The 23,309-nt window shown below is 41.2% G+C and overlaps 1 protein-coding gene and 1 pseudogene across 1 annotated transcript in view; both read left to right on the forward strand.

The window, feature by feature from the left end:
* Window positions 1–23,309, forward strand: part of RAB3GAP1 (RAB3 GTPase activating protein catalytic subunit 1) — a 259,144-nt gene that overhangs the window by 195,887 nt on the left and 39,948 nt on the right. The gene's annotated exons all lie outside the window — the stretch shown is intronic.
* LOC128646182 (uncharacterized) lies at window positions 20,937–21,055 on the forward strand (annotated as a pseudogene).

The raw sequence follows: 23,309 nt of genomic DNA on the forward strand, positions 1-23,309 counted from the left end.
TTTATCTTGGAAAGTTCTGTTTTTGATGGCTATTTCCTCGGCTCGAAGAGTCTCCGAGTTATCTGCCTTACATTGCGATTCTCCTTATCTGATTTTTCATTCAAACAAGGTAGTTCTGCGTACTAAACCTGGGTTTTTACCTAAGGTTGTTTCTAACAGGAATATCAATCAAGAGATTGTTGTTCCTTCATTATGTCCTAATCCTTCTTCAAAGAAGGAACGTCTTTTGCATAATCTGGACGTAGTCCGTGCCCTGAAGTTCTACTTACAGGCAACTAAAGATTTTCGGCAAACTTCTTCTCTGTTTGTCGTTTATTCTGGTCAGAGGAGAGGTCAAAAGGCTTCGACCACCTCTCTCTCTTTTTGGCTTCGTAGCATAATACGTTTAGCCTATGAGACTGCTGGACAGCAGCCTCCTGAAAGAATTACAGCTCATTCCACTAGAGCTGTGGCTTCCACCTGGGCCTTTAAGAATGAGGCCTCTGTTGAACAGATTTGCAAGGCTGCAACTTGGTCTTCACTTCATACCTTTTCAAAATTTTACAAATTTGACACTTTTGCTTCTTCGGAGGCTGTTTTTGGGAGAAAGGTTCTACAGGCAGTGGTTCCTTCTGTTTAATGTTCCTGCCTTGTCCCTCCCATCATCCGTGTACTTTAGCTTTGGTATTGGTATCCCATAAGTAATGGATGACCCGTGGACTGAACACACTTAACAAGAGAAAACATAATTTATGCTTACCTGATAAATTTATTTCTCTTGTAGTGTGTTCAGTCCACGGCCCGCCCTGTCTTTTTTTGAGGCAGTTCTAAATTTTAATTTAAACTCCAGTCACCACTGCACCCTATAGTTTTTCCTTTCTCGTCTTGTTTCGGTCGAATGACTGGATATAACATGTGAGGGGAGGAGCTATATAGCAGCTCTGCTTGGGTGATCCTCTTGCAACTTCCTGTTGGGAAGGAGAATATATCCCATAAGTAATGGATGACCTGTGGACTGAACACACTACAAGAGAAATACATTTATCAGGTAAGCATAAATTATGTTTTTTTTAAAGTTTTTTTTTTTCTCTCTCTCAAACACCCAGCTTTCATATACCCTCCTGATCATTGTCCCTAGGGTGCTTTCAGATTTAAAGGGATGGTGTACTATTAAATTGACATTGCCTTAATGTATAAAATGTATGGGAAATTACACCTTTATGTTTATTTTTATATAATGCAAGTTGAAAGCACAACATATCCAAATGGGCTGAGCTTGCTGGATAAGCAGATATCCTTATCTTTTTTTTCTGTATATACACAGTGGCCTCTTTATCTCTGTCTGATTACACAAAATCAAGTGCAATTGAAAATAAACATTTTAGTAGAAATATCTCACAAACCCCATTGGGAGTGCAGATTCATGTTTACATAACTTTAATATAGTCAATACTTAAGTGACATTTTTTGTAAAAGTGGGGATACAACAGACAAAAGCAGCTATTTAAGATGTCAAAATAAAGGTAAATTATCTATTTGTAAACAAAATGAATAAACTCCAACAGGTAACATGGATTATTGAGAACACATTGAGGGGGATAAACAATTACAGTACACTGTCCCTTTAAGTTGCCAGTAACAAATTAATCAGTGAGTTAACCTCTTGATTGCCTGGAACGTACATGGACATTCAAGAAGTTAAATCATTGCTGTGCAATACACTTGAAGCAGTGATTTAACCCATTTGTTGCAAGATGGCTTGCTACCTAGGACACACAACTTAATGTGCTCCTTTTGTGGAATGGAAGTTGTCACCAATATGAGTAAGACCGCCTCTGTCAGCACCAAGTCTGAAAACAATTTTCTCAAAATTATGTGTCTGTCTAATATAAAAGGATTGTATGCCAGCAAAAATGATAACCTTATGGATTGTATATGTATTGTTAAGGTCAATTAAATAAAGCAGGTAGCAGTTGTCTAAGGCAGAAACGTGAGAAACCAGTCATATATTTGTAAGGAGCAAAGCAATGTGTGTATGTGGGGACATATTGAAAACAGATAGATCTAGAATTGTGTAATTCTTTTAGTCTGTACCTCCTGGCCAAGAGTAGCCAATGCTTTTTCTTCTTATATAGTGAGTAGGGTGTCACATGTTCTCTGCTGGGTGTGCATTCCTTCTCAAAAGCAAAATGCGTCGGGAGTAGCAGATACTTTTTCTTATTATATATTGAGTAGCGTCACATGCTCTCAGCTGGGTGTGCATTCCTTCTCAAAAGCAAAATGAGTCAGGAGAAGCAGATGCTCTTTCTTCTTATATAGTGAGTAGTGTCACGTGCTGTCAGCTGGGTGTGCATTCCTTCCTAAAAGCAAAATGCGTCAGGAGTAGCAGATACTTTTTCTTCTTATATAGTGAGTGGGGTGTGGCGTGCTCTCAGCTGGGTGTGCATTCCTTCTCAAAAGCAAAATGTGTCAGTAGTAGCAGATGCATTTTCTTCTTATATATTGAGTAGTGTGTCATGTGCTCTCACCTGGGTGTGCATTCCTTCTCAAAAGCAAAGTGCGTCAGGAGTAGCAGATGCTCTTTCTTCTTATATAGTGAGTAGGGTGTAACATGCTCTCAGCTGGGTGTGCATTCCTTCTCAAAAGCAAAGTGCTTCAGGAGTAACAGATGCTCTTTCTTCTTATATAGTGAGTAGGGTGTAACATGCTCTCAGCTGGGTGTGCATTCCTTCTCAAAAGCAAAGTGCGTCAGGAGTAGCAGATGCTCTTTCTTCTTATATAGTCAATAGTGTCACATGCTGTCAGCTGGGTGTGCATTCCTTCTTAAAAGCAAAATATGTTAGGATTAGCTGATGCTTTTTCTTTTTGTATAGTGAGTAGGGTGTCACATGCTCTCAGCTGGGTGGGCATTTCTTTTCAAAAGCAAAATGTATCGGGTGTAGCAGATGCATTTTCTTCTTATATAGTGAGTAGGGTGTAACATGCTCTCAGCTGGGTGTGCATTCCTTCTCAGCAAAATGTGTGGGGAGTAGCAGATACTTTTGCTTATTATATATTGAGCAGTGTCACGTACTGTCAGCTGTGTGTGCATTCCTTCTCAAAAGCAAAATGCGTCAGGAGTAGCAGATGCCTTTTCTTCTTATATAGTGAGTAGTGTGTCAATTGCTGTCAGCTGGGTGTGCATTCCTTCTCAAAAGCAAAATGAGTCAGGAGAAGCAGATGCTCTTCTTATATAGTGAGTAGTGTCACACGCTCTCAGCTGGGTGAGTATTTCATCTCAAAAGCAAAATGTGTCAAGAGTAGCAGATGCGTTTTCTTCTTATATAGTGAATAGTGTGTCACGTGCTCTCAGCTGGGTGTGCATTCCTTACACAATCTCTCGGCAGGGTGTGTATTCCTTCTCAAAAGCAAAATGTGTCAGGTAACATTTGTAACATGTCCTGCACTTACATATAAACATGTAGACTGAGCATATGACCCTGCTTTTGCAGGGGTCACTATGAGATGGCTTCTTTGTGAAGACTTCTTGTGAAGAACCAATACATGTGAAATTACTGGTGGTAATTTTCTTTTCTCAGCTCAGGATCGTAGCAGCTTCTACCAGTCTCCCCTTCTTATTTGTATTAATCATTCACAAGTTGTGTTTTTTTTTTTTTTTGTACTAGTTCCCTCCATATATAGAGGCGAATAGTTCTACGGTCCATAATCAATGCTTTTTAGTGAGCAAAGATCCATTCATGTCCCTGTAAGAAATTCAACCAAATATAATTTTGTTTAGTAATTCTGGGCACCATGAAGCCTAAACAAAGGGACCAGATACTCTTCTTCCCCTAGCATAATGTTGGAGAATGGTGCTAGTGTCAGTCATTCCTTTCCAATTTGCATTGTGTAGTTTCACTTCTGCCTGCTACCACTCTAGGCAATTAAAATGATTCATTCATTAGCCGTGTGAGAAAAAAGTAGATTAATTACTAATTTGTGTGTTTTGTTGGAAACTATAAACTTAAGTTACCAGAAACAGTACAAGTGAGTAGATACCAGAGGTTTAACTCATTGATATGGGCAAGTCACTGGCAACAGAGCGGATATGTCACTAGTGTGTTTTACTGACAATACTGAGCCTACATAAGGCTTTGTTTTATTTTTTTATAGGAAAAACAAAATTTTTGCTTGCCTGATTAATGTATTTCTTTCCGGATATGGAGAGTCCACAACGTCATTCAATTACTAGTGGGAATATCACTCCTGGCCAGCAGGAGGAGGCAAAGAGTACCACAGCAAAGCAGTTAAATGTCACTCCCCTACCCATAATCCCCAGTCATTCGATCAAAAAGGAAATGGAAAAAAAAAACAAATCTGTCTGAAATAAGGGAGGGGTTGTGGACTCTCCATATCTGGAAAGAAATTTATCAGGTAAGCATAAATTTTGTTTTCCTTCCTAAGATATGGAGAGTCCACAACGTCATTCAATTACTAGTGGGAACCAATACCCAAGCTAGAAGCCACAGAATGAACAGGGAGGGAGAACAAGACAGGCATACCTAAACAGAAGGCACCACAGCTTGAAGAACTTTCTCCTAAAAGCAGCCTCAGCCGAGGCGAAAGAATCAAATCTGTATAATTTGGAAAAAGTATGCAAAGAAGACCAAGTTGCAGCCTTGCAAATCTGTTCCACAGAAGCTTCATTCTTGAAGACCCAAGAAGAGGAGACAGCCCTAGTGGAATGAGCCGTAATTCTCTCAGGAGGCTGCTGACCAGCAGTCTCATAAGCAAAAAGAATCATACTTCTCAACCAGAAGGAAAGAGAAGTAACAGAAGCCTCTTCTGACCCTTGCGCTTACCAGAAAAACAAACAAACAAGGCAGAAGATTGTTGAAAATCCTTAGTCACCTGAAGATAGAATTTTAAAGCACGCACAACATCCAAGTTGTGCAACAAACGTTACTTATGAGAAGAGGGATTGGGACAAAAGAAGGAACAGCAATCTCCTGATTAATATTCCTAACCAAAACCACCTTAGGGAGAAAACCCAATTTAGTACGAAGAACCGCCTTATCCGCATAAAAAATAAGGTAAGCAACAAGAAACAAAACCTTCCAAGATAACTTAATATCTATGGAATTCATAGGTTCAAACGGAGCCTGCTGCAAAACTTTAAGAACAAGGTTAAGGCTCCAAGGAGGAGCAACAGGTTTAAATACAGGCCTGATTCTGACCAGGGCCTGGCAAATCAGCATATCATCCAGACACTTATGAAGCAGAATAGATAAAGCAGAAATCTAACCTTTCAGAGAACTAACTGACAAACCTTTCTCATAACCATCCTGGAGAAAAGACAAAATTCTAGGAATCCTGACCCTACTCCAAGAGAAACCCTTTGAATCACACCAATGAAGGTATTTACGCCATACCTTATGGTAAATCTTACGTGTTACAGGCTTGCGAGCCTGCAACATGGTCTCAATGACCGACTCAGAACACCCATGCTTAGCCAGAACTAAGCATTCAATCTCCAAGCAGTCAACGTCAGAGAAGCAAGATTTGGATGAAGAAAAGGACACTGAACTAGAAGGTCCTTCCTCAGAGGTAACCTCTATGGTGGCAGAGATTAAATTTTCACTAGGTCTGCATACCAGATCCTGTAAGGCCATGCAGGAGCTATTAGAATAACCGATGCTCTCTCCTGTTTTATTCGAGCAATGACTCATGGAAGTAGTGCAAACAGAGGAAACGGATATGCTAGACCAAGAACCCAAGGAACTGTCAGAGCATCTATCAGAGCGTCCTGCGGATCTCTTGACCTTGAACCGTACCTTGGAAGTTTTGCATTCTGCCGAGATGCCATCAGATCCAACTCTGGCACCCTCCCATCTGGGGATTAACCTGGAGAACACCTCCAGATGGAGAGCACACTCTCTGGGATGAAATGTCTGTCTGCTCAGAAAATCTGCCTCCCAATTGTCAACTCCTAGAGTGTGGATAGCAGATAGGCAACAGTTGGGAATTTCCGTCCACTGAATAATCTGAGCTACCTCCGGGTCCCTCCCTGGTGGTTGAAGTAAGCCACTGAGGTGATGTCTGACTGGAATCTGATAAACCGGGCCAAAGACAATTGAGGCCAAGCCATCAGAGCATTGAAAATCACTCTCAACTCCAAGATCTTTATGGGGAGAGCAGAATCCTCTCGAGTCCATAGACCCTGTGCCCTTAACGAGTCCCAGACTGTTCCCCAGCCTAGCAGACTGGCGACCATGGTCACAATCACCCAAGAAGATCTCCGAAAGCATGTGTCCTGAGACAGATGTTCCTGAGAACCACCATGGGAGAGAGTCTCTTGTCGACTGATCTTAAACTATCCTCGGAGACAGATCTGAATGATTTTCATTCCATTGTCTAAGCATGCATAACTGCAGAGCTCGCAGATAGAATTGAGCAAAGGGAATGATGTCCATCAGACCAATAACCTTCATACATTGAGCTACTGATGGCCGAACAGTCGACTGAAGAGAGAGGCAAGAGGAAAGAATTTTGGATTTTCTGACCTCTGTCAGAAAAATCTTCATAGATAGGGAATCTATAATGGTCCATAAGAAAACCATTGTTGCCTATCTTGTAGCTGGAACAAGGGAACTATTTTCCAGATTCACTTTCCAACCATGGGAATGTAGAAAATACAACAATATCTCTGTATGAGAGTTTGCTTGTTGAAAAGATTGCGCCTGAACCAAAATGTCGTCCAGTTTGGGCGCTACTGCAATTCCCTGAGACCTGATCACTGCCAAAAGAGCCCCCAGAACCTTTGAAAAAATTCTGGGAGCTGTGGCAAGGCCAAATGGAAGAGCCACAAACTGAAAGTGTTTGTCCAGAAAAGCAAATCTCAGGAATTTGTGATGATCCCTGTGGATGGGAACATGAAGATACGCATCCTTTAAATCTATGGTTGTCATGAACTGACCCTCTTGGACCACAGGAAGAATGGAAACCACGAACAGGTTTGAATAAAAGCCTAGACCCTGTTCCCTTATTAGAACTGGAACAATCACTCCCAGGTAAAAAAAGGTCCTGAACACAGTTCAAGAATGCCTCTCTTTTTTTACCTGATCTACAGATAGTCTTGAAAGGTGGAACCTGCCCTTGGGAAGAAAGGATTTGAATTCTATCTTGTAACCCTGAGATACTATGTCCACAGCCCAAGGATCTGGGACATCTCGTATCCAGGCTTGACAAAACAGGGAAAGTCTGCCCCCCACTTGATCCAATCCCGGTCCGGGGGCAGAGCCTTCATGCTGACTTAGAATCTGCTGCCGGCTTCTTAGACTGCTTCCCATTGTTCCAAGACTGATTGGATTTCCAAGAAGGCTTGAACTGTTCCTGCTTGGAAGAGGAAGATTTTTGACCTCTGAAGTTACGAAAGGAACAAAAATTACTTTGGTGTCCCTTAGGTCTAATCTTCCTATATTGAGGAAGAAAAGACCCATTTCCACCCATAATTTCAGAAATAATTTCTGCCAGACCAGGTCCAAACAATGTCTTACCCTTATAAGGAAGCGCCAAAAGCATAGACTTGGAGGTAACATCAGCCAACCAAGATTTAAGCCACAAAGCGGGCTAAGACAGTGAAACCAGACATCTTGGCTCCTAGTCTGATAACTTGCATGTTAGCATCAGAAATAAAGGAATTGGCTAATTTGAGAGTCTTAATCCTATCCTGGATTTCCTCTAATGGAGTGTCTTGTAAAATAGATTCAGACAAGGCATTGCACAAATAAGATGCTGCACTTGTTACAGTGGCAATACAAACTGCAGGTTGCCATTGAGGACCCTGATGAACATACATCTTTTTTTAAAAAGCCTCCAACTTCTTGTCCATGGGATCCTTAAAAGAACTATCCTCTATAGGGATTGTAGTTCTCTTAGCCAAAGTAGAAATATCTGCTCCTACTTTAGGGACCGTGCGCCATGAATCCTTAATAGAATTAGCAATGGGAAACATCTTTTTAAAAATAGAAGGGAAAAAAGGAGTCTCAGGGTTCTCCCATTCCTGTGAAATAATCTCCGTAACACGGTTAGGAACAGGAAACACTTCCACGGAGGAAGGAACATCATAGTATTTATTAAGTTTACTAAATTTCTTAGGGTTGACAACAGAAGAATCAGTCGTCCAAAGTAGCCAATACCTCCTTCAACAGGACACAAAGGTGTTCAGGCAAATTCAGTATCGGGCAAAGGAGTTACACTGTCTGAATCTGAGATCTCACCCTCAGAAGCTACCGAGGTATCCTCCCCATCAGACTTATGAGGAAGGACAACCTGTGTATTAGCAGCTGAAAGACACCTTAGCATCTGATAAATGCTTAGTCTTCCTCTTGCGTTTCCCTAAAACAGGAAAAGCAGATAATGCTGCAGATACCGCAGAAGATATCCGAGTAGCAAAATCTGCAGACAAATAAACTCCTCCAGGAGGCTGAGAGGAGCTGCAGGGCACTGTATGTGACACCAATGAAGCTTGGGACGTTTGAGGAGAAAGCTGTGGCATTGCCTGAACAGCATCATCCTGAAAGACTTTATTGGGCTCAGAGGGCAACAACTTATCTTTAAATTCAAGAGTTCTAGCTAAGCATGCAGCACAGCATTGCATAGGCAAAAAATGTGTTCTTTAAGGCATACCAAGACTGATGAGGCATATCAGTCTTGGTCCATGTCCAAAAAAAATAAATAAAAAAATAAAAATAATTAAAGTTGATACTGTCACTTTAAGAAACATACAGCGAGAAAATAAATAAATAAAAAAAATAACCAAACATAGCCAGCTGTGACCCTCCGCTAGATAAATAACTAAGACAGGACCGCTGCACCTCAGCCGAACTGAGGTGTTTTACCTGACCTCGCAACAAACACTCTGCAAATAAAGCAGAGAATTCCCCAGCTGATCTATACACTCTCCTTCTGAACCATGCAATAGCACTAAGCCCGGAACAGAAAACAAGTTGACCAGAGACTGCACTCTGATAACTAAATGCGGAAGTCACATGACATATCCGACCAGAAACAGCGTAGCAGAGTAAAAGCGCGTTTCTGTGCAGGTGGGAAAAAAAAGAAACCACCCCCTAAAGCGAAACCCGGGAAAAGTCAAATACGCCCACGCAATCAGGGTTGTTAACACAACACATGAGCCACAAAATAAAAGGATATGCTATATTTCCAAACAAGCATTTAACCCCTTAGTCTCCCTGTCTCATTAATATTGTGCCTGCCCTCTGCCAAAAAATACCCTAAATAAAGGATATATATGTCCCATAAAAAGATGCAGCTAAAATTACCTAAGTGCCAATCTCCAATACCTAGAGACAAAAAGGCACTTACCTGCAATCCAGCTGTCCGGCAGGGAGACAGCTCATCAAGTGTGAAAGGACAGAAACTCCTTACAGAGACCTGAGGAAAAAAGAAAGAACAGATGTAACCTAACTCTGGCTTTCTATACCTAGTACAGCAATATGTTAGGAAACAAAGTAAGCACAACCTCACAACTCCCTAACTGCTTAAAAGCCACCACTACTGTAATGAAGAGATTAACGTGGACTACAGCTAAACCCCAAATCTTGCTTGATGCGAAATCCAATTTTTCTTCAGACACCAAAACTTCACCTCCTCCATTGACAGAGGCAAAGAGAATGACTAGGGATTATGGGTAGGGGAGTGACATGTAACAGCTTTGCTGTGATGCTCTTTGCCTCCTCCTGCTGGCCAGGAGTGATATTCCCATGACGTTGTGGACTCTCCATATCTTTAGGAAAGAAATATAAAATATAATTTAAAGTATAACTGGTCAATAAAATCATAAATATGTTTAAAGCAGCCCGAAGGCATTTGGTGTAAGCATGTTACCCACACTGCACATAGCTCATGGCTGTAATTACGTCCCTATGGCGTAAGTATATCTCCTATTAATCTAACAATAACTAAACCATCCTCTTCCTTCTCCTCGCACGGTTTGGTAGTTCAATTAAAGGCTGATTTCTTTCTTCTTCATAGATTGCTCATAACCTTGTAAATCCCTTTTAAATCCTTTTCACAAATTTGCTATTGATCTAAAGCTGGACTATATCTTTGTTGTATTAATTTGTTAGAGCTTTTTTTACTGTGTAACATGAAAGTTATAAAGACGTAATCTTTTCTGTTCACGCAGTGGCAGAGGAAGGGTTTGCCTGACTAGGGGCCACATGTATACTTTCTTTTCACACTGTGGTGTGCAGCAATACACACACATTTGCACCATCAGTACCGCCATAGTAAACATAATAAGAATAATCCTGCAAGAGCACAAATATTCTCAAACCCCTACATTTTCTTGTCATTAACAGTAATCCACCTTCAGAAAGCAGACTGAAAAATGTACTTTATATGGGACACCTTATTGCTGCCCATCCGTTACCAACTGATCAGGATCAGGTGCTCTATTACTAACTATGCTGCACTATTACAAAACACTGGGTTTTATTCTTGTGTGCATCCTGCCAACTGCACTGCCCCTTTAGTTTGCCCCTCTTTACCATACTACCTACCATGTCACTGATCACCTATCACATTAACCCCCACTAGACTGTTCCACATAAATGAATACCACTGCCACAGTTAATTCACCCACCACCCAGCTAACCCAATGCAATTGACTCCCATCAAATTAACCACTCAGTTACCATAGACGATTAATCTTACTCTATTATTACCTAACCCTACTCCCCCCCCCCCTCTCTCCATGTCATACATCTTCTATCAAGAGTTTATCTCTTTGAAACCTCCCAATCCAACTAACTAAGCTCTTCCCCTTAGTTGGGTGCATGTATGTGGGGGCTGCATCTAAGGATGGAGGTTACTTGCACAACACACAGCACATTCTAGGGAAAAAAAAGAAAAAAAAATGAATTGTTCGATTTTTTTACTTTTCTAAATACATTTACTGGCAAAATGGTTGCAGTAAAAATTATCACTGTTTTAGTGTTTTCTCTGTTTCTCTGCACTTGAATGTTAAGCATAGGTAGATATTCTCAGTGCACCAGCATTTTAAATACTGCAGCTGCTCAAAGCACCAGTGGGACTTGTTTCATGTCAGCAATTACACATTGAGTCATTACCAGATGGTACAAGCACCTTAGGCTCTCTGAGCAAGTGCTGTGTTTAAAATGCTGGTGCGCAGCGCATACTTAAATATACTTGAAACAGCTACAGCTTTTATTAGAAGCATTTTTGATAATACATGTATGTTACAAAAATGCTTCTATTCAAAATAGAAATGCATTCATGTGGATTCCTATTTTGGCTGGAATATCCCTTTTACTTTGGTTCCTATTTATTAATTTAGAGAGAATTCCTGAAGAGAGTCCTTAAACTACAACCTAGTACATAGTTTAATACAGGGGTTGACAAATCTGTTTAGAATTTAGGAGCCAGTAAGAATATTTAGGAACCTGACATTATTTTAGGGGCTAGACAGAGGTATTTGTATATAGATATACAGAGTAACCCAAAAACTAGGAGCTAGGGGTAAAATCCTAGGAGCCAGTTGCTCCCTAGCCCCTATGTTTCTCAAGCCCTGGTTTAATACAAATAAGAATAATACATTGTTGATGAATAATTTAGATGCAGATGTGCACTGATAATTTTTCTCCTACTTTGGTGTGTCCGGTCCATGGCTTCATCCTTACTTGTGGGATATTCTCTTCCCCTACAGGAAATGGCATAGAGAGCACACAGCAAGAGCTGTCCATATAGCCCCCCCTCTGGCTCCGCCCCCCAGTCATTCTCTTTGCCGCTCTGAACAAGTAGCATCTCCACGGGGATGGTAAAGAGTATGTGGTGTTAGTTGTAGTTTTATTTCTTCTATCAAGAGTTTGTTATTTTAAAATAGTGCCGGTTTGTACTATTTACTCTACAACAGAAAGTGATGAAGAGTTCTGTTAAAAGAGGAGTATGATTTTAGCAGCAGTAACTAAAATCCATTGCTGTTCCCACGCAGGACTGTTGAAACCAGAGAACTTCAGTTGGGGGGAACAGTTTGCAGACTTTTCTGCTCCAGGTATGACTAGTCTCTTTTCTAACAAGACATAGTAATGCTAGAAGACTGTCATTTTCCCTTATGGGATCGGTAAGCCATTTTCTTAGACTCAGAATGAAGGCTTATAAATGGGCTCTATACTGGTTGACACTATTATGGGCTAAATCGATTGATTTATATAATATTTATATGATTTTTGGGGTGTTTTGTGATTATGAAACACTTTTGGGAACGTTTTTATTACGCCTGGCAGTTTGTTTAGACACCTAATCTAGTCAGGAAGGCCCCTTCACTCTGGTATACAGAGGGAGGAGGCCTCATTTTCGCGCCTCAGTTGCGCAGTTACTTCTAGAAGCAGTGCATGCAGCTTCATGTGAGAGGGTCCTGTGGACATAAAAACGAATTCTAGAAGGCTTATTTCTGTGGTGAATAACCCCCAAGGAATTTAAAAGCCGCAGCAAAGCTGTGGCAGGGACTGTAGTGGGTTTAAACTGGTAAATTGAACAATTAGCTCCGGTTTGCTCATTTAAGGGGTTAGAGACTTGAAATTTGGTGTGCAATACTTTCAAAGCATTAAGACACTAGGGTGCAAATTTTGTAAAGATCGGATATTTCTTTCATAGTTTTTCAAACATTCAGAAATAAAGTGTGCTCTTTTTATTATTTAAAGAGACAGTAACGGTTTTGTTTAAAAACGGTTTTATTGCATTAATAGCCTGCCTAAGTCTGTCTAACATGTCTATACCTTCAGATAGCTTATGTTCTGTGTGTATGGAGGCCAAGGCGGTTCCCCCTTTAAATGTATGTTCAAATTGTGCCATGGCGTCCAAACAAAGTAAGGACAGTGCTGTCACATTTAATAAGGTTGCCCAAGATGATTCTTCAAGTGAAGGTAGTGGGGATAGTTCATCATCCTCTCCTTCTGTGTCAACACCAGTTTTGCCCCCGCAGGAGATACCTAGTACATCTAGCGCGCCAATGCTTGTTACTATGCAGCAGTTAACTGCAGTAATGGATAATTCTATAGCAAATCTTTTATCCAAACTGCCAGCATTTCCCAGAAAGCGTGATTGCTCAGTTTTAAATACAGAGGATGAGCAAGTGGGCGCTGACGATAATTTATCTGTTATACCCTCACACCAGTCTGAATTGGCAGTGAGGGAGGGTCTGTCTGAGGGAGAAATTTCTGATTCAGGAAAAGTTTCTCAGCAGGCAGAACCTGATATCGTTAAATTTAAGTTAGAACATCTCCGCGCCCTGCTTAAGGAGGTGCTAACTACTCTTGATGATTGTGACTCTTTGGTGATTCCAGAGAAATTGTGCAAAATGGACAAATTCTTAGAGGTCCCTGTGCACGCTGATGCCTTTCCGATACCCAAGAGGGTGGCGGACATAGTGACCAAGGAGTGGGAGAAACCAGATATACCTTTTGTCCCACCTCCTATATTTAAGAAAATGTTCCCCATTGTCGACCCCAGAAGGGACGCATGGCAAACAGTTCCTAAGGTTGAGGGGGCAGTTTCTACGTTGGCCAAGCGCACAACTATTCCCATTGAGGACAGTTGTGCTTTTAAAGATCCTATGGATAAAAAATTGGAAGGATTGCTTAAAAAGATATTTGTTCAGCAAGGTTTCCTTCTCCAACCAATTTCGTGCATTATTCCTGTCACCACGGCGGCGTCTTTTTGGTTCGAGGAACTAGAAAATTCGCTCCATAAGGAGACTCCATATGAGGAAGTCGCGCACTAAAGTTGGCTAATTCCTTTATTTTAGATGCCGCCTTTCAATTGGCTAAATTAGCGGCGAAAAATTCAGGTTTTGCTATAGTGGCGCGCAGAGCGCTTTGGCTAAAATCTTGGTCGGCGGATGTGTCGTCCAAGACAAAACTGCTTAATATTCCTTTCAAAGGTAAGACCCTTTTCGGGCCAGAATTAAAGGAGATTATTTCAGACATCACTGGGGGAAAGGGCCATGCCCTCCCACAGGGATAGGCCTTTCAAGGCTAAGAACAAATCTAATTTTCGTTCCTTTCGTAATTTCAGGAACGGACCGTCTCCTAACTCTGCAGCCTCTAGACAAGAGGGTAACAATTCCCAGCCTAAACCAGCATGGAAACCAATGCAAGGCTGGAACAAGGGTAAACAGGCCAAGAAGCCTGCGGCTGCTACCAAGTCAGCATGAAGGGGTAGCCCCCAATCCGGGACCGGATCTAGTAGGGGGCAGACTTTCTCTCTTTGCTCAGGCTTGGGCAAGAGATGTTCCGGATCCCTGGGCACTAGAAATTGTCTCTCAGGGATATCTTCTGGAATTCAAGGAACTTCCTCCAAGGGGAAGGTTCCACTTGTCTCGCTTATCTTCAGACCAGATAAAGAGACAGGCATTCTTACATTGCGTAGAGGACCTATTAAAGATGGGAGTGATACACCCAGTTCCAACAGCGGAACAAGGACTGGGTTTTTACTCAAACCTGTTCGTAGTTCCCAAAAAAGAGGGAACTTTCAGGCCAATTCTGGATTTAAAAATTCTAAACAAGTTCCTCAGAGTTCCATCATTCAAGATGGAAACCATTCGGACGATTTTACCAACAATCCAGGAGGGTCAATACATGACTACCGTGGACTTAAAGGATGCGTACCTACATATTCCTATCCACAAAGATCATCATCAGTTCCTAAGGTTCGCCTTTCTGGACAAACATTACCAGTTCGTGGCTCTTCCATTCGGTTTAGCCACTGCTCCCAGAATTTTCACAAAGGTGCTAGGGTCCCTACTAGCGGTTCTAAGACCAAGGGGCATTGCGGTAGCACCTTACCTAGACGACATTTTAATCCAAGCGTCGTCCCTTTCCAAAGCAAGGGCTCAAACAGACATTGTGTTAGCCTTTCTCAGGTCTCACAGGTGGAAGGTGAACGTAGGAAAGAGTTCCCTGTCCCCGTCCACAAGAGTTCCTTTTCTGGGAACAATAATAGATTCTGTAGAAATTAAGATTTTTCTGACAGAGGTCAGAAAGTTAAAGCTTCTAAACGCTTGTCGAGTTCTTCAATCTATTCCTCAGGCTTCCATAGCTCAGTGCATGGAGGTAATAGGATTAATGGTTACAGCAATGGACGTGGTTCCTTTTGCTCGAATTCATCTAAGACCATTACAGCTGTGCATGCTCAAACAGTGGAATGGGGATTATGCAGACTTGTCTCCCCAGATTCAAGTAGACCAGGTAACCAGAGACTCACTCCGCTGGTGGTTGACTCTGGATCACCTGTCTCAGGGAATGAATTTCCGCAGACCAGAGTGGGTCATCGTCACGACCGACGCCAGTCTCTTAGGCTGGGGCGCGGTCTGGGACTCCCTGAATGCTCAGGGTCTATGGTCTCGGGAAGAGTCTCTTCTCCCGATAAACATTTTGGAACTGAGAGCGATATTCAATGCGCTCCTGGCCTGGCCTCATCTAGCGAAGGCCAGATTCATAAGATTTCAGTCGGACAACATGACGACTGTAGCGTACATCAATCATCAGGGGGGAACAAAGAGTTCCTTGGCGATGAGAGAGGTGTCCAAGATCATCAAATGGGCGGAGGATCACTCCTGCCACCTATCTGCAATCCACATCCCAGGAGTAGACAACTGGGAGGCGGATTATTTGAGTCATCAGACTTTCCATCCGGGGGAGTGGGAACTCCACCCGGAGGTCTTTGCCCAGTTAACTCACCTATGGGGCACTCCAGATATGGATCTGATGGCGTCTCGTCAGAACTTCAAGGTTCCTCGATACGGGTCCAGATCCAGGGATCCCAGGGCGACACTGGTGGATGCATTAGTGGCGCCTTGGTCGTTCAATCTAGCTTATGTGTTTCCACCGTTCGCTCTCCTTCCCAGCCTTGTAGCCAGGATCAAACAGGAGAAGGCCTCTGTGATTCTAATAGCTCCTGCATGGCCACGCAGGACCTGGTATGCAGACCTGGTGAATATGTCATCGGCTCCACCATGGAAGCTACCTTTGAGACAGGATCTTCTAGTACAAGGTCCATTCGAACATCCAAATCTAGTCTCTCTGCAACTGACTGCTTGGAAATTGAACACTTGATTCTATCTAAGCATGGGTTTTCAGATTCAGTTATAGATACTCTGGTTCAAGCCAGAAAACCTGTAACTAGGAAAATTTACCATAAGATATGGCAAAAATATATCCGTTGGTGTGAATCCAAAGAATTCTCTTGGAGTAAAATTAAAATTCCTAGGATTCTTTCCTTTCTCCAAGAGGGTTTGGATAAAGGTTTGTCAGCTAGTTCCTTAAAAGGACAGATATCTGCTCAGTCTGTTTTGTTACACAAACGTCTGGCAGCCGTGCCAGATGTACAGGCCTTTGTACAGGCGTTAGTTAGAATCAAGCCTGTCTACAGACCTATGACTCCTCCTTGGAGTCTAAATTTATTTCTTTCAGTTCTTCAGGGGGTTCCGTTTGAACCCATGCATTCCATAGATATTAAGTTACTATCTTGGAAAGTTCTGTTTTTGGTTGCTATTTCTTCTGCTAGAAGAGTTTCTGAATTATCTGCTTTGCAGTGTGCTTCTCGTTATCTGGTATTCCATACAGATAAGGTAGTTCTACGTACCAAGCCTGGTTTTCTTCCAAAGGTGGTTTCCAACAGGAATATTAACCAGGAAATAGTTGTTCCTTCTCTGTGTCCGAATCCAGTTTCGAAGAAGGAACGTTTGTTACACAACCTAGATGTGGTCCGTGCTTTAAAATTCTATTTAGAAGCAACAAAGGATTTCAGACAGACATCATCCTTGTTTGTCGTTTATTCTGGTAAGAGGAGAGGGCAGAAAGCTACTGCTACCTCTCTTTCTTTTTGGCTGAAAAGCATCATCCGATTGGCTTATGAGACTGCCGGACGGCAGCCTCCTGAACGAATTACAGCTCACTCTACTAGAGCTGTGGCTTCCACATGGGCCTTCAAGAATGAGGCTTCTGTTGATCAGATCTGTAAGGCAGCGAATTGGTCTTCTCTGCATACTTTTGCCAAATTTTACAAATTCGATACTTATGCTTCTTCGGAGGCTGTTTTTGGGGGAGAGGTTTTGCAAGCCGTGGTGCCTTCCGTTTAGGTAACCTGACTTGTTCCCTCCCTTCATCCGTGTCCTAAAGCTTTGGTATTGGTTCCCACAAGTAAGGATGAAGCCGTGGACCGGACACACCAATGTAGGAGAAAACAGAATTTATGTTTACCTGATAAATTTCTTTCTCCTACGGTGTGTCCGGTCCACGGCCCGCCCTGGCTTTTAGTCAGGTTTAAATTTTTTTATTTCTGTACACTACAGTCACCACGGCACCCTATAGTTTCTCCTTTTTCTCCTAACCGTCGGTCGAATGACTGGGGGGCGGAGCCAGAGGGGGGACTATATGGACAGCTCTTGCTGTGTGCTCTCTTTGCCATTTCCTGTAGGGGAAGAGAATATCCCACAAGTAAGGATGAAGCCGTGGACCGGACACACCGTAGGAGAAAGAAATTTATCAGGTAAACATAAATTCAGTTTTTATTAATTTTAGAATAAATCTTAGATATTGGGTTCCTATACGTTTTCCCAAAACCAAGGTTTCTCTTTAGAGTTAATAGCTTTTTTCCCCGCATTTCTCTTTTGTTTGCTGTCAGTGGTAAATACTTTTTGGTTGGTGCGGCCTGCTGAACAAATGAAGTAATAGCTCTGTAGGCTCCTGCAGAACTTACTGTGTTGTTCTTCCCTTCATGAGAAAGGCTTATTGTCTAAAAGCTATGGGGTCCTGCCCCAGGGGTTCATATACACAATTATGGATCAATAGCTTTCCTATTTTTTGTTCTGCTGTATGTTTTTATTGACTTTTCAGCTCCAGAGGGAATATTGTTGTACACTTTCTGCTTAGAAATGAGAATCTAGATGTCGTAAGCTTTGATTCTGAGGCACAAAGTGAAAGATGAGTTGTCAGTAAAATAAATATCACCAATACTATATTATATCTCTTTTATAGTGTGCATTAGAAGCTGGCTCCTTTTAAATAAATATATAACCATATAGTTCAGTTCCTTCTTTATCATGGAGAATCATTTTGTGCAAGGCAATAAAAAAATTAGTTTTGCGCTTCTTTAAAGGAAAATTTTAAATGGTCTCTAATATACCTGTAGCTGAGAGAGTATTTGACATTTGGCAGGGCAAACCAGTATACCCTCACAACCACACATTACAGCATTGTATTTACAGTATCACGCTATGTTATATTCTTCTTTTATTTGAGGGACATCTGAAAATATCACTCCATATTAGTACATCTAGAGCGGATGAAAACACCTTGGATCTCTTCTTAAAGGCATAGTCCTGAACTTTCTAAGATCGAATATATCCTTTTATCTTTTTCTTTTTTCTTTCCAATGGCATGGAGAGTCCACAAATCCATTCAATTTCTTGTGGGAATTCAACTCCTGGCCACCAGGTGGAGGCAAAGAACACCACAGCAAAGCTGTTAACTATCACTCCCACTTCCCATAAACCCCCAGTCATTCTTTGCCTAGTTCATCGGGTGGACGTGCGAAGTTGGTGTCTGAAAATATTTAATCCTTTTATGGATACTTTTACCTGCAAGCAAGGATTGGGGCTATGCTGTGTCCATGTCAATATCTTTAGTAAGAGTAATGGTGGCTTTTAGCAGTTGGAAGACGGCGAGGTAGTCTTTACTTACCTTTCAACATTTATGCTACCCCGATATAGAAAACCAGGGTTAGTTCACTCTCTAGTGAGGGTTGGGAAGTTGTTGGCGCAGTTTTTGTTTCCGCGCCTGTTTTTTATATATGACAGTATAGATTTAGAATGTCTTTCAATTTGTAAAATAAAGATTGCGGTAGTGAGACCGTTTGGCCTACTAAGAGACAGAAGTCAGCCTTATTGTTTTCCTTACACGATTTTTTGTCAGGCAGAGCCCTGAAAGTTTCTGGAAAACTTAATTGGATACAGGTAGCTGCTCTGTTAAAGGGACAGTCTAGTCAAAATTAAACTTTCATGATTCAGATAGGGCATGCAATTTTAAACAACTTTCCAATTTACTTCTATTATCTAATATGCTAAATTCTTTAGATATCCTTTGTTGAAGAAATAGCAATGCACATGTGTGAGCCAATCACACAAGGCCTCTAGGTGCAGCAACCAATCAGCAGCTACTGAGCATATCTTGATATGCTTTTCAGCAAGTGATATCAAACGAATGAAGCAAATTAGATAATAGAAGTAAATTAGAAAGTTGTTTAAAATGACATGCTCTTTCTAAATCACGAAATAAAAAAATTGGCTTTCATGTCCCTTTAACTTCGCAGTGGAAATCATGGCATCTGTTGTCTCAGATTGAAGGGATTTCTTCTATGGGGATCTTTTTGATTTTGGATCTATGCTGATGCAGCTCTCAATATGGAGAGTAGCTCTCTTCATTTTGAGTTAAGACAGTTTATTTTATCTGCGTAGTTTTTATGGTTTAGACAACTCCTATTTCTATGTTTATTTTTTATCCTGAGTGTTTAGTGTAAGGATGGATCCCCAGAGGTCTGGGGTTAATTCCGGGAGAGTATTTACTTTATTATGGCTTTAGCGAGATCCGGCGACGACAGGGTTAATTTTCCTGCCGTATGATCTTTTTTGACGTGATCTCCACTCCCTCACAATCTTAGGATCAGGGAGCGATAGATATATTATGGCCCTGCCGGCTTCGAGTCTAGTGCTTTGTGAGCTTGATCACGTAATTTTCTCTCCTTTTAGTCAACACATTCTAGCATTGAGAGGGCCGTTTTTATACACGGTGAATAATTTTTCTTTAGGTTTGCAATTACCTGATTTTCTGCAGCAGTGTTACGCACTAGTTAATCGGTGCATATCTGTTAGCCGCTTAATATTTATTTTGGCGCCTTCCTCTACTGCCTGTATGTGTATTTCTGTGGGGTATGTTCTCTGTACCGTTTTAAGTACAGTGGAGAACTTTCTGTATGACACGCATATGTGTGTGCTGGTGTGAACGCACACTAGGTAGTCTTAAATTTTATGTTCCAATTTATGTGAAGGGTCTTTATTTTAGAACATTGTATCAGAGGGATTAGGGAAGTTGTTCAAACTGCGGCTTTCACTAACCTTATTTCCCCTCTCTGCAGTGGAATTACTTATGTTTCAACTATGTACTTAACTTGCGTGTTGGTTTTCTTATTTACTCTTACTGGAGTATATAGGAGAAGGGATTAAATGTATTTTCTCCTTTCAGGGTATACCTTACTTAATTCCTTGTATAGTACCTTAATGTTTTGGCGACATCCTGTGGTATTATTATGTTACTACATTTTCTGTGTATCATGTAATAGATATTATAGTATAATGTTTTTCCTATTTTTTAATAGGAATTCTGTGTATTATCTCTCTCAACTGAGGAGAATATGCTAATCTCAGCGATATGTATTTTTGTTCTATATTTTACAGTTTTATTTTGTGTGTACGACATATAATTAGGGGATTATGTTTCAGAATACCTGTGCAATTTATGTTCTACTATTTTATATGTAAGAACTTATTTTATTTATTTGAGTCTGTGTCTTATAGATCCTCCTATTTTATATAAGGGACCTTATATCTCTTTGATGGAGGTGATATTCCCTTATACCCGTGCCATATCTGTTGATCTGGCCTTGGAGTCAAGAGGACTTGTTGGTTCCTTCCTAAAGCAACTTTATAGGAGTTCCTAGATGGATCATGGAACTCAGGTCTTTAGATCTGTAGTCTCAAGTTCAGTTCTTGCCATGGCTTGCAGTGGCATAGTGATTATCTACTCTACTTCTGAAGCAGAAAGTTTGGGTTTTTGAACCCAGGTAAAGCCACTGCTTTCTCATGTATGGGTGCTTCTGGTAATGTCTACCACCAGACTTTCTTGAATGCACCAGATCTCATCTGATCTCGGAAGTTAAGCAGGGCCAGGCTTGGTCAGTAACTGGATGGGAGACCGCCTGGGAACACCAGGTGCTGTAGACTTAAACTATCATTTCTAATCAGAAGTTTTTTTAATAGACCCCATGGGGACAAGACAATCTCTTATGGAAGTATGAAGGTACTTTCAATATTTTTTCATATATTCTAATGTATGTGACATACAATCCCCGGGTGACATATTTATTCTCTTCAGTGCTCTTTCGACACTGATAGGTTTTATTTTATGTTGCTTTCTTTGTGTAGTGGGTGCTTTTTTAATAATCTCTTCAATATTGAAGTGATTCTGTAATGTCTGTGACATCCTTTTTTGTCCAGGGTTATATTTATATCTATAGTTATTGGAAAAAATTTCTCTTGGACATATAGTTTTGCTTGGTTCTTTCAGGAATTTTTCTGTAGCAGTTTTAGGACTTGCTATTTAGTCACAATATCCAATCTTTCAATCTACTGTGTCACTATTTCCCATCTTAGAACTCTACAAAGTAATTTCAACTCCTCTGGTTGAGGAGTTTGTGTTAGCTTATGCCCGTGACATCTTGTATGGTCCTAGTTCATCTGTTTCAGTGATGTTAGAATTTTAATGGGTTCTTTTCTTCTTATCTATTTTAGATAGGATTCCTTCCCATTTTCCGTATTATTAGGTGTCTGCTACATATTGTCCATTCAGTAGTGTACTCATGGTACACTTGGAATTTTTTCAAGGTTTGCTATTTTGGACAAATACTTACATTTTGTAGCTCTGACTTTCGGCCTTCCCTTTTGCTCCTCAGATTTGTTTTGAAGGTTCTGAGGGATCTTCTGGCGGTGGCTAGATTTCAGGAATTGAAGTACCTCCATACCTGGACTATGTCTAGGTTCAAGCTCTTTTTCCTTATTCAGCAAAATCCCATACAGATCTCTGTTTTCGATTCTCCGCTCTCTCAAGTAGAAGATGATCTGAAGATCATAGACTTGATCTCCATGTGAGATTTCTATGCGAAGGTCGAAAATTCAATCTTCTTGCTTTTAGGCTCCGTTTTAGACTCTTGGACGATCTGTTCCAGGGCACATTCTTTCTGAAGTCCATCTTGGGATGTGGTGTCCTCGGACACCAGCCTTTTCGGGCTGGGGAATAGTTTGGGGTTCCTTAGGAACTCAGGGAATTTGGACTCTGGAGGAGTCTTCCATTCTGATATATGTTTTAAGTTCAGAGCAGTCTCAATGCACTGATTACTTGATCTTATCGAGTTTGGTTCGGTTTATAAATTTTCAATTGGTGACGTACAGCTTCCTCCAGGGAGGAACTCTGATCATCCTAGCTATGAAGTAGGTGTCTCCCATTCTTTTTTGTAATTTTTCTGTTATCTTCTCTCAGGGTTTGTCTTCTGGGAAGCAGATTGTCTGAGTTGACAGATTTTTATATTCTATCTAGCTGGAGCTAGCGTTGGTGATTCTAATCGCACCAGCTTGGCATCTCAGAATCTGGGTGATGGACCTTATATGATATAGTAAAATAACATATGAATTGTAAATAGGGGTTAAATATCAAATTAAGTATTTATCTAATGAGTGCAGTGCTTTCAATAATAAATAATTGTGTATGGAAATATATTTGAAATACTATAAATCACATGAATTATGGATAGGATGTATGAAGTTAAGTAAAGTGATATTTTACCTTCATATGAACTAAAGTAAAATGAGACTAATGTATATTTGTATATACCTTTAAGGAAGTACTATTTAAGGAGGAAGTGACGCTGGGTCCTGTTAGCAGTGAACAAGTGCTGTGAAAGCACGAAACATGTCTACTGTGCAGGACTCCAGCAGTTCTTGTTTTACTGGATGATGTGTTGGTGCCGGTGTCAGCTAGTGGTGTTTGGATCTTTGGATATGCTATTTGCTGATCACTACTATTGTTGACTTTTGGCACTCTATTGTTTTACTGTGGATTGAATCAAATAAACTTTATATATTCGTTTTACCTAGCAGTGCCCGGATATTCTTTTGTTGGTTTATATATATATATATATACTAATACTAAAGCCTGTGTACACGGGCCATTTTTTGCAGTACAGCGGTCCCACCCCTTGCTCTCTCCCCCCTCTCTTTTGCTCTCTCTCCCCCCTCTCTTTTGCTCTCTCTCCCCCCTCTCTTTTGCTCTCTCCCCCCCCTCTCTTTTGCTCTCTCTCCCCCCCTCTCTTTTGCTCTCTCTCCCCCCTCTCTTTTGCTCTCTCTCCCCCCTCTCTTTTGCTCTCTCTCCCCCCCTCTCTTTTGCTCTCTCTCCCCTCTCTCTTTTGCTCTCTCTCCCCTCTCT

This window comes from Bombina bombina, chromosome 1 (assembly GCF_027579735.1).
Source record: "Bombina bombina isolate aBomBom1 chromosome 1, aBomBom1.pri, whole genome shotgun sequence".
NCBI lineage: Eukaryota > Metazoa > Chordata > Amphibia > Anura > Bombinatoridae > Bombina > Bombina bombina.